Here is a 9,799-nt window from a genome sequence, read left to right on the forward strand (position 1 = left end):
CAGGTTCTGTAGCTGCCACGGCCCCCACAGCTGGTAGCCCATCATCCATCCATCCATCCATCCATTTTCTTCCGCTTTATCTGGAGTCAGGTTGTGGGGGCAGCAGCTCAAGCAAAGCCGCCCAGACCTCCCGATCCACACACACCTCCCCCAGCTCCTCCAGGGGAACCCCGAGGCATTCCCAAGCCAGCCGAGAGATGTAGTCCCTCCAGCGTGTCCTGGGTCTTCCCCGGGGCCTCCTCCCGATGGGACGTGCCCGGAACACCTCTCTAGCGAGGCGTCCAGGGGGCATCTGGAAAAGATGCCTGAGCCACCTCAGCTGGCTCCTTTCGATGTGGAGGAGCATGGTGAGATTCATCTTAAAACAAGTGATGCTTATTTCACACAAACACAAGGCCAAATGGGAGTCACAAATACAGTGCTGTGAAAAAGTTAGTGCCCCCTTGAGCTTTTACGTGTTTTAATTCTTTTAGGACATCAAACAACAAAACAAAAATCCAGGCTTTCTTTGTATATTAAAATTTCTAAAATGATGCCCTTCAAACTCACAGGGAAAAGTAACCTCTACATCATGAATTAAAAATCTAAAAGCCAAAATGATGGTGTGAATAAGTAAGTGCCCCCTTTAGTACAGCACATACAAACCATCACTTTTACATTCAATCTTCTTCGGGCAAGTCAGGGGACGGATACATGAACATTTCCAAGTCAGTGAATATGTCTTGGTCTTTATTTACATTAATATGTAGAAATACAAACAGTATGGTACTCAATGGTAAATCTGTGTTGAGCAGACGGTTCTCAAAAACTAAGGGACTGTGAAAGAAGGAGACGAGTGAGGATTTAGCAAAAAAGGCAAACTGAGTTCATATTTCTCCTGAATTACAATACATACAAATTTTAGAAGAAGTTTTCAAAATTCTTTATGATGTAAAAACAGTATTCCCAATAGACTTGAACATGACTTTTTCTGATGTTGGAACATGTTTATTGTCGGTGAGATTTTAGTCTTAGTAGCAAAACTGCTACTGGTCAGTACACATTTAAGGAACTAGAGGGCCAAGCAAATTACTTCACCCAGCACATACAGCAATTATGTCATCAACAGCTGGCATCAAAACTGTAGGCATGGTGTTTTTCAAAATCCTGAACCACTTGATACAATTGATGGCTCGTTCAACATGTATCCGTAGGTTGGCAACATATTTGGTTTTTGCAACATCAAGGGTTGACATTTGGTTCTATCCGTTGGCAGACAGAGGAATTACCAGAGTTCTTCTGCCTTTGTGACAAGAGTTCGTTTTCCAATTCAGAAATTTTCTGCCACAGCTTCAGGATCTCCCACTCCTTGTCCATACATCTGAGGCATGTGGAAGAAGAGTGGGTACATTTCAGGAAGTAATTGTGTTCATTTTGTGAAGCAAACTGATGACCTGAAGAAACAGTCCCAACTGGTACACTGTCACACGCAGGATGGCAACAATCATCTGGATCAGGAGCGCTTTCACATTCTTTGGTGTTGATGATCTTCTCTTTCTTTGTTTTAATTACTGCCGTCCTCTTGATGGTTCGTCTCCCTTTCTCCAGTCGCGAAGCGCTGCCCATAAGAATGGTCGGGTACGAGTGTTCCGGTGTTGGCCTTCCATCTTCAAAATGCTTGCTAAAAACCCTGGAATCTTTGTTCGGGGTCCAGCTCTTCCAGACGTGCTCCGGATCCCTGCGACCAACATTCCTGATCCATGTCTTCCTGGTCTCCTCCTCTCTTGGAAATGGGAACAGTTGGAAGCGAGGCTCACACAAACAACTGCCAACACCAAGGTTCATTCCATGAAGTTCACAGGTTTTCTGTTTCCATTTCTTGAGATGATATGTGCTGCTGTTACAGTTTTGCACACAGCAGTAGACGCTGGGCATCTGAAATCGGAATTAAAACAGGTCACATACACTGGTATACCTGTTACTTAGCCCCCTATTACCGTACATTTTTTTTGTAATTATGACCTACCATCTATAGGTGTACATGCACACGTTGATGTAAAAGCTTGGCAAAAATTCACACGATTGAGAAAATCAATAATAGCTGATAAACATTCTGTTAGGCAATGGATGAAAGCAGACAAACTTCATAAGGATTTTGAACGGAAGCCTGTTAACAACGACAAAACAGTTTTTATGGACAAAATGCTGCTTGTTGGCTGTAAGATGGTGTTCTTTGACACAGTTCCCTGGGTGTGATGAGCCAAACAGAACTGCTTTAGATCACAGAAACCCTCTGCGGACTGCGAACCCTCCTGCAGCCAGTGAGAAAATATCTGTCCTTTTCCCCGCGTTAAACCCGGAAGTGAACTTACAAGCGCGCTCATTGGTTGGTTGTGGTTGGGTGTATATGCTCGCGTATTTACTTTATTGAACCATCGGTTGGGTGTATAGTCACTCCGTTCTAATATGAGAGTGGCTATACGCCCAACTGTTGGGTCAATAAACTAAATTCACGAGCATATACGTTCAATCACGACCGACCAATGAGCGCACTTTTAAGTTAACTTCCGGTTTCAACGTGGGAGGGAAAAAAGGCGGATATTTTTTCGCTGGCTGCGGGAGGGTTTGCACCCTGCGGAGGGGCTGTGATCTAAAGCCTTTCTGTTTGGCTCATCACACCCAGGGAACTGTGTCAAACTAACACCATCTTACAGCCAACAAGCAGCATTTTGTTCAAAAACCGTTTCGTTGTTAACAGGCTTCCGTTCAAAATGCTTATGAAGTTTGTCTGCTTTCATCCATTGCGGTGTTTTCGCAGTAATTAAAGATGGCGCCGTTAAATGTGTCAAACATACGCCACAACAGAGCCTTAAAGTGGTGTAAAAAATGTAGTTTAGATGCACAAAACATGTCAAATACACGATCACAGTTGGGCGAATAAGATAAGACATTATATTTATGTGCCCAACGGTTGTGCATGTAACGCTCAATGTATGACTTATCTGCCCAACGGTTGGGCGAATAAGGTAGGACATTATATTTATTTGCCCAACGGTTGGGTGTATAGCCTTTGCCTTCTAATATAGGCTTTCTCAAACATCATCTGTGATTTGTACATTATAATGTTGCCTTGGAATCTTCCTATGGTCTCTGTGTACAGAACGAGTGGGCTCGAAACACCAAAACAGCTCAGACAAATGAGACTTTAGACAGTTGTTTGACTGACACTGTCACTGATCGACCGAGCTTCCTGTTTACGTTTTTACACCTCTCGACCTTTGAACCCACAGAAGTCATGCATGCGCATTCTCAGAGTGTGAAAAGTCTTTACTCTGAACCCTTTTTAACATAGGATTTTAGATTTTAATAAGATAAAGGAAATACATTGTTTATAATTAACAAAATTAACATAGATTACAACTTTGCTGCTTTTACCCATCTTAATGAACTTAAAATGACATTTTACCTTTCTACTGAGTACAGCTTTAACCTTCAGTCACATATAGCGTAGGTGACTAAGCATTTCAGTGTTAAAAGTCTCACAATGTGCTTATTTTAGTAGTACAGGATGAATCAATATGAATTTTTGACTCAACCATCAAATCAATACTTTTTAGTACATTACATTCTTCAAAAACAAACATAAAATGTGCAACACACCTTTAATTGCAGCTAGCATGGTCACCCTGTGGTTATTTCCACATACACACTCATTATGAACAAGCAAAAAAACTAGGCCGTCTTCAACAGGAGAAGCCAGGACAAATAAGTGCTTCTTCGACGGTTCTCCAATCTCTAAAACAGAATTTTAATCAGTTTACATCATTGACTAAATCATTTCTTAGTTTTAGTGCAAAACAAGCACATTTTCATACCCCTTTCTATCGTTTTTCAACCCTCACAGAAGAAACAGAAGCAGTGCTCAGTCCGTGCATTATATGTTAAGCTACCGCAAATATTATAGCATACTACTTCCGGTTTCACCCAAAATAAAGTTCCAGTTTTTCTAAATAAAATCCATAGTACAGTAAATGACTAAAAATTATTATTTAACCCATCTTTAGATGGGTTACAGTAGTATAGAAAAGCTCAAAGCCAATCAGTAGATTACTGACAGCATCTTATGAGATTAAAGGCAACATTCTGAAATTCCAAACATCAAAGGCATCATAAAATGCAGATTAAAATTATCATAAAACATCATAAGAGACATTTATATGATATTTGTCTTCAAACAGTCCAGGTTTGTACATAAAATGTCATTTAAATCTTAATGATGATTGATGTTAATGATGTTTTGAATGTTGCCTTTAATCTCAGAACATTCTAGTTGTTATCAGCTGGCTGATTTTAATCTTTTTCAATACTGTCTTTAGTCTTCTTTTTTTTTACTTTGTAGGATTGCGGTTCAGTGAGCCTTAGTGGCAGTTTGGCATTTGGTGGAAGCAGCAGGAAAATACTGAACTTCTGAATTTGAACTGGATCTTTCTGTTGGAGTTCCGTACTAAGGTTTGTTTATGTCAAAGTAATAACTGGTGAATGAACTGCATTTACACAGCACTTTCCCCATCCGATGTAGGTAAAACTGAAGACCATATCTGCTTAACTCAAATGGTTTGGAGCCAATAGTACAGCTTGGTTCCTCTGTACAGCGGTGGGTCACAAACCCGTGATAACTCCTCTCCCAAGACAGCAGATGAAAATATTGCAGGAATATTGTCCAGAAAGTTTAAAATTAGCTACCAATATATATATATATATAATTTGCATAATCATTCAAATCAACAACATTTCATTTAAAATAACAAAACCATATGCTAATAAATGTCAGCAAACATATTTTAAGATTGGCCTTAAATAACTGAACCAAACATTCTGATATTGATTGTCAAATTGTTGCATAAAGTGGAAGTGCCATGAACAAAGGTCCTTGTTATGTTATATATTGATTATTTATGTAACCAAGTGAAGTAATATTTAGCTGATAGTAAATCTGTTGTAATTTAAATTACAGTTGTTGAACTGAAAATTAAATTGACTGATGGCATAATTATAGTGAGTATTCTCACTATATCCTCTTCATGCAGAGTTTTGACTCCTCCCATCCAAGAGGAGGTATTCGTTCGCTTGTCAAGTCAAATCAAATAGATATTTAAAATCCTTTGTCCCATCTGCCATTAGATTCCTTAATAGGCTCTAGGTGAACTTGTTGGGAACAATATACTGTACTGTAATTTGTGATGATTATGTATGTATGTATGTATGTATTGATTTGTATTATCACATGTGCCATGTGAGATTTTATTGTCTAATTCTGAAATTTTGCTGCAAACCAAATTGCCCTCTGGGGACATTAAAGAGTTTCAGTTCATTTCAATTCAGGGTATAATCACATGTAGAATGCAAAATTGCATAAAATGAGTTCAGTGCTCAGGACTCAGTGCTTCTCTCTGGTTATAGCTCACACATTCTCTTTATTCAGGCAGTGTTTTAATAATAACAACAACAACAACAACAATAATAATAATAATACATTTCATTTAAAACTAGAAGCACTCAGAGAGTGCAAACCTCCGCCAAGGCCATGGGGTCACTGACGGCATAACATCTACACGCCGTGGAAACATTGAACCTAAAAAAATGTAACAATGATGTTTGCTCAGTAGTAAAAAAAAGTTTCATCTGCTGTGACTGGATAGCATGTATCCTTAGCGCTTGGCATCACAGTTTATTGCAACTTGCACCTTTCCCAGAAGCTACTGTCATCTGAGCACTGATACTGATATTGCATGTGCTTATAGACAAAAACAAATAATTGACAAAATTCAATTTATTATTCAACTAAACTGCAAATATATGAATTTTTTAACATTTATGAAACACTTCTCTAAACAAGGCCATAGGGTCACTGACCCTAAAGAGATTCCCTCCTTGGCACAGTGATCTATTTCTTTTTGTCTCTTTCTTTAAAATTGTATATAATAATCATTAGATTATTAATATATAAACAAAAATAAATGTAAGAAATATTACAATTTGAAAACAAATGCACCCGAACGTGATGACAGCTGCAACTGCTTAATGCTAACTTTTAACATTGAAAATGCCATAGACATGCTAACGCGTAAGCATCGGGATCCGGATCGTGACCACTAAAATTTGATCACTTGTTCCTCTTGTCATTTCCAACCACTCCACAAAATTTCATCAAACAAAAATAAATTTAAGAAATATTACAATTTGAAAACAAATGCGTTCGGGTACATGATCAAATCAAATCAAATCAATTTTATTTATATAGCGCCAAATCACAACAAACAGCTGCCCCAAGGCGCTTTATATTGTAAGGCAAGGCCATACATTAATTACAGAAAAACCCCAACGGTCAAAACGACCCCCTGTGAGCAAGCACTTGGCGACAGTGGGAAGGAAAAACTCCCTTTTAACAGGAAGAAACCTCCAGCAGAGCCAGGCTCAGGGAGGGGCAGTCTTCTGCTGGGACTGGTTGGGGTTGAGGGAGAGAACTAGGAAAAAGACATGCAGTGGAGGGGAGCAGAGATCAATCACTAATGATTAAATGCAGAGTGGTGCATACAGAGCAAAAAGAGAAAGAAACAGTGCATCATGGGAACCCCCCAGCAGTCTAAGTCTATAGCAGCATAACTAAGGGATGGTTCAGGGTCACCTGATCCAGCCCTAACTATAACCTTTAGCAAAAAGGAAAGTTTTAAGCCTAATCTTAAAAGTAGAGAGGGTGTCTGTCTCCCTGATCTGAATTAGGAGCTGGTTCCAGAGGAGAGGAGCCTGAAAGCTGAAGGCTCTGCCTCCCATTCTACTCTTACAAACCCTAGGAACTACAAGTAAGCCTGCAGTCTGAGAGCGAAGCGCTCTATTGGGGTGATATGGTACTATGAGGTCCCTAAGATAAGATGGGACCTGGTTATTCAAAACCTTATAAGTAAGAAGAATAATTGTAAATTCTATTCTAGAATTAACAGGAAGCCAATAAAGAGAGGCCAATATGGGTGATGCTAACTGCTGCTGATGCTAACTTAATGCTAACTTTTAACATTGAAAATGCCATAGACATGCTAACGCATTAGCATCGGGATCCAGATCGTGATCCGGATCACCACTAAAATTTAATCACTTGTTCCTCTTGTCATTTCCAACCACTCCACAAAATTTCATCAAAATCCATTCAAAACATTTTTAGTTATCCTGCTGACAGACAGACAAACAAACAAACGTGACCGAAAACATAACCTCCTTGGCAGAGGTAACAATTTAGATTTAGGTCAAATCTCAAAGTGCTGCAAGATTAAAGCATTGTTAAAAAGGCAGATAAAAAATTCACATAAAACATTGTAAGAGACATTTATATGATATTTGTGATTTGCTTGTTTTCAAACAGATGTTAGATCCCTGGATTTAACAGGGTAACAGTCTGAGAATAATATAACATAAAATGACACTTTAAATATAATGAAGATTGATGTTATTGATGTTTTGAATACTAGAATGTTGCCTTTAATCTTTAATATTTAAAGCATTCTTTGCTATTTATTTACTTGGCTTTAATCTTTTTCAATGCTTTAATCTTTTTTTACTATATAGGTCTGTGGTTCAGTCAGAATTTGGTGGCAGTTTGGCATTTGGTGATAGCAGCAGTGAAATACTAAACTTCTGAATTTGAAGCAAATCTTTCTGTTGGACTTCAATTCTAAGGTTTGTGTATGTCAAAGTATGACTCTTTGTGAAATGGTGAATGAACTGCATTTACACAGCACTTTGTCCATCAGGTGAAACTGAAGGCCATATCTGCTTAACTCAAATGGTTTGGAGCCAATAGTACAGCTTGGTTCCTCTGTACAGCGGTGGGTCACAAACCCGTGATAACTCCTCTCCCAAGACAGCAGATGAAAATATTGCAGGAATATTGTCCAGAAAGTTTAAAATTAACTACCAATATAACTCATTTAATTTGCATAATCATTCAAGTCAACAACATTTCATTTAAAATAACAAAACCATATGCTAATAAATGTCAGCAAACATATTTACAGTAAACATACACTGCATTTAATCTATTATTAGACGCAATTGGCTTTGCTCAAAATGTAAATGAGTCCACCCACCACTTTAATCATATCTTAGATCTTGTTCTGACTTATGGTATGGAAATTGAAGACTTAACAGTATTCCCTGAAAACTCCCTTCTGTCTGATCATTTCTTAATAACATTTACATTTACTCTGATGGACTACCCAGCAGTGGGGAATACGTTTCATTACACTAGAAGTCTTTCAGAAAGCACTGTAACTAGGTTTAAGGATATGATTCCTTCTTTATGTTCTCTAATGCCATATACCAACACAGTGCAGAGTAGCTACCTAAACTCTGTAAGTGAGATAGAGTATCTCGTCAATAGTTTTACATCCTCATTGAAGACAACTTTGGATGCTGTAGCTCCTCTGAAAAAGAGTGCTTTAAATCAGAAGTGCCTGACTCTGTGGTATAACTCACAAACTCGCAGCTTAAAGCAGATAACCTGTAAGTTGGAGAGGAAATGGCGTCTCATTAATTTAGAAGATCTTCACTTAGCCTGGAAAAAGAGTCTGTTGCTCTATTCTATGGGTGAGATATGCTCTCTCCTTCTAGTCCCCGTTAGTACTCTAGCTGCAGCATTTTGAATTAACTGAAGGCTTTTCAGGGAACTTTTAGGACAACCTGATAATAATGAATTACAATAGTCCAGCCTAGAGGAAATAAATGCATGAATTAGTTTTTCAGCATCACTCTGAGACAAGACCTTTCTAATTTTAGAGATATTGCGTAAATGCAAAAAAGCAGTCCTACATATTTGTTTAATATGCACTTTGAATGACATATCCTGATCAAAAATGACTCCAAGATTTCTCACAGTATTACTAGAGGTCAGGGTAATGCCATCCAGAGTAAGGATCTGGTTAGACACCATGTTTCTAAGATTTGTGGGGCCAAGTACAATAACTTCAGTTTTATCTGAGTTTAAAAGCAGGAAATTAGAGGTCATCCATGTCTTTATGTCTGTAAGACAATCCTGCAGTTTAGCTAATTGGTGTGTGTCCTCTGGCTACATGGATAGATAAAGCTGGGTATCATCTGCGTAACAATGAAAATTTAAGCAATGCCGTCTAATAATACTGCCTAAGGGAAGCATGTATAAAGTGAATAAAATTGGTCCTAGCACAGAACCTTGTGGAACTCCATAATTAACCTTAGTCTGTGAAGAAAATTCCCCATTTACATGAACAAATTGTAATCTATTAGATAAATATGATTCAAACCACCGCAGCGCACTGCCTTTAATACCTATGGCATGCTCTAATCTCTGTAATAAAATGTTATGGTCAACAGTATCAAAAGCAGCACTGAGGTCTAACAGAACAAGCACAGAGATGAGTCCACTGTCTGAGGCCATAAGAAGATCATATATAACCTTCACTAATGCTGTTTCTGTACTATGATGAATTCTAAAACCTGACTGAAACTCTTCAAATAGACCATTCCTCTGCAGATGATCAGTTAGCTGTTTTACAACTACCCTTTCAAGAATTTTTGAGAGAAAAGGAAGGCTGGAGATTGGCCTATAATTAGCTAAGATAGCTGGGTCAAGTGATGGCTTTTTAAGTAATGGTTTAATTACTGCCACCTTAAAAGCCTGTGGTACATAGCCAACTAATAAAGATAGATTGATCATATTTAAGATCGAAGCATTAAATAATGGTAGGGCTTCCTTGAGCAGCCTGGTAGGAATGGGGTCTAATAGACATGTTGA

The sequence above is a fragment of the Thalassophryne amazonica genome, chromosome 4 (assembly GCF_902500255.1).
Source record: "Thalassophryne amazonica chromosome 4, fThaAma1.1, whole genome shotgun sequence".
NCBI lineage: Eukaryota > Metazoa > Chordata > Actinopteri > Batrachoidiformes > Batrachoididae > Thalassophryne > Thalassophryne amazonica.